A 3349-nucleotide genomic window follows, 5' to 3' on the forward strand; every position below is an offset into this window, starting at 1 on the left:
TGGCATAAAAACTGGTAAGTCATAGATTGTTTAGACAGCTAAATAAAAGATTATTAGTAATTGAACAGCATGTGACCTAGGATGAGGATTATTCCTGTTGTCCTTTTTAAAATAAAATGGGATCATAGAGATGGACAATTCCAAGGTCAAAGAGACAGCTTCTCCTCTATGGGAATATCAGTGCACATAACTGTTACTAAACCAACGTACAGTTGCTCATTGCAGAGAGACTGATGGTATGATGTCAGATAGGATAAAGGGTACAGGATGAAAGTCCCTCTTCTATTATGTGCCACACAATTTTGAGCCAGATGCTTACTGAGTCTCAGATTGCTCATCTGTTAAGAATAAATAAAGACAATGGCGTGGTATTAAATGACATTATATATTGGAGAAGGGCTGTTGCTACTAGGAATCAATAAACTTTTTATTCTGTCCTGAAATTACTTTCTTTTCTAGAAAAATTGGAGTATTTTGAAATTTAAATATTTTCCCCTAACATTCTGGTGCATACTATTCAGGGATTTTTTTTTTACTTGGGAAGAACAAAGCTTTCCAAAACAGTATTAAAGGACTGCTAGTTCAAGGAGAATACTGAACACATGTGTCTATCTCCCTTTGCTCCTAAGAATACATTGAAATAACAAAAAAGAATTTTTTTTTAATGGAGCAGTCTCATAGTGTGGAAGCTGTTGATGGCCCACCCAAATCACTTTAACTGGAGGTGCACTTTCCTCCCAGCTGCTGTGAGTGTGTTAAAGGCTCACAACTGCTCTGGGAAATTCCGGCTCCAGAGCACCCTGGGGTATCAGGCTGGAGCCAGGCTCCTGCTGAGACCACACTCTAATTTGTGTAGCTCCTTGTCCTTCCCTAACACCCCTCTCCAGAAAACCCTCTCCCAGTAAGTCACTTGCACAAGAATTGCCATCTCAGATGTTCCTTCCAGGGACCCAAAACACAATAGCTTGTAATAGTGAACAAACAGTGTGAGGGGCTGTGGTGACTAGCTCATCGGTGGATAAGCAGAAGTCATCCATGTAGAAAGATACTTAGGGGCTCAAAATCAGGAGAGGAGCGAATTGTGTGTGTTTAGAGGCTGGTTAGTAGAAAGTCCTAACTTAGAAAAGGTACCCTAACACATATGCTCCATCACAAAGACAGGCAGTGTAGCATTTTGCCCCAGCCAAAGCCCACAGGACTCATCTCTAAACCAACTAAAAACCGTTGGGGAATTAATGGCTGCCAATGACATGGTAGAGTCCCCTTAAAACCTCTTCTTGTTCCTTAGCCTCGCAGCCAACCTCCTGACCACTTGTGTGTGCCAAACAGAAGAAACCTGCATCTCCTCCCTGGGTTAATCAAGAGTCCCTGACTCTTAAAAAGGATTATACAGAGATCACCAGTCCTAAGAAGGCCAGCGTAAACAAAGGCAAAAACTGACTCCAGAGGAAAGGAAACTGGAACAGAAGAGACCTAAAGTGAAACAATACAACAACAACATCTTTTATTAGTGTGCAGAGATGTGGGAAGGTATTGCATTTGTTAAATAAGAACTAGATAGTTTCCACTATTTTTATTTTTTCACTGGAAGATAATAAGAGAAGGAAAAAGTTCTTAGGAGTTCTAAGCGATTGCAGAAATAAAACATTCAGTGGGAGTGTTGGAAGATAAAGTTGGGTGCTCTGCCATAATGTAGAGACAATATGAAAGAAAAGATACATGCTGTAGACCTGTGCAGTCACATATGGCAACAGTTAGCTATGTGTGGCTACTGAGTGCTTGAAACATGGCTAGTCCAAAGGGCTGTGATTATTATATACAACCAGATTTTGAAGACTTAACACCAAATAAAGAATGTAAGATATCTCAGTCACATTTTTATGTTGATTAAATTTTGAAATAATATTTTATATATAAATGTAAGTAAAATATAATATTAAATATAGTACTAATATTTAGCATTTATTAGTAGTGAAATACTATTCCTATTAAATGAAATATTTTGAAGAAAATATTTTCTGCAACCCAACATGGAAAGCATGGAATGTGGCTGTAGGATCCGAAGTGTGTCTGTTTGACCCTTTCTGGCACTTCCACCAGCTCTGGGCATCTTGAGAATCCAGCCTGAAACCCAAGAGCTTGGATAAAATGCAAAGTCTTCTTTCCGCTACTAAACACTGAGTTCCTATTTCTGATTTGATGGCTCAGATGGGCCCCATTTCCCTGTTCTTCAGGCATAGATTTTAGACTCCCCATTGGGTCTCAAATCCCTTTAAGGCAACAATGGTGTCTCGGGCTGTGTCCACCCCTGCTGTTTGTTTTCTCTATAACTGACTCCAACCATCATTTACCAGAAATCACTCTTAGACTCCCAGTTCATTTGTGTGACTGCAGTTCATTGCTTTGCTTGTTAAATAGAAAACCGAGTTGTGGTTCAAAGTGTTGTTTCCCTGATTAGAGATTGTTGGTAAATCCGCTTTTTCGCTTTTGTTTGCTCCTACATCCGTTTCTCCAACCATCATACATTTTTCAGTGGCTGGACACCTAATGAGACAGAGTCAGAAGCTGTCTCCAAGTGATCCAACTTCCCAGACAATGACAAGCCTGGCTTGGATTTTCAATTAAAAGAAAGTTGAAAAGAGAAAGAAGAAAGCAAGCAAGTAATTAAGCAGCAACAGGGTCTTGGCAAAAGTTGTTAAATGAATAATTTAATGAAGCAGTTTGGAGCAGATAGACCTGGCTCCCTCTGGCTCCGCTTCCTGTAAAAGCCCTACCGACTGCCTCCTACCTTCTTTGTCATGCTCTGACGAAAAGGCCAGGTGGGTCTATGGGATGTGGGGAAAATGGGGAATTATGTGTGATAAATGTTTTGTGGAGGGTTGCCAGCCAAAGGAAGTCTCAGCCAAAAAGAGGACTGCTGAGAAGGGGACTTGTTTGGGAATTCCCAGCACTTGCAGTGAGGGTACGTAAAAGAATAGCTGTCTTTTTGAAATATGTTTATTTTTATTTATTCTTTTAAGAGTAGCTGTCTGTAAGGAGCCGCCTGGTGTGATACTGAGGCGTCAAGGTCCCAGGCATCCCAGGGCTAGGCAGGCTGAAATGACTGAGGAGGGAATCTGGGATTTCAGAGTTTGGTGTTTAATCCTCCTCTGTTTAGCAACTAATTCAAAACCTATTATTATAACCTCCCAGCCATCTGCTGGCTGGATTGAACATCCAGTTTAATTTGCAACCTCTGAGTTCAATAATGTGAAAGAGAGGTGAATTATCAAGAGACAGAGGGTTGGGAGTCAGAGGTCCATGAGCTGAGTCTGAGCTGCAGCATCTCATGCTGTCAGGCATTAGTGAC

Source organism: Camelus ferus, chromosome 1, assembly GCF_009834535.1.
Source record: "Camelus ferus isolate YT-003-E chromosome 1, BCGSAC_Cfer_1.0, whole genome shotgun sequence".
In the NCBI taxonomy this organism is placed as follows: Eukaryota; Metazoa; Chordata; class Mammalia; order Artiodactyla; family Camelidae; genus Camelus; species Camelus ferus.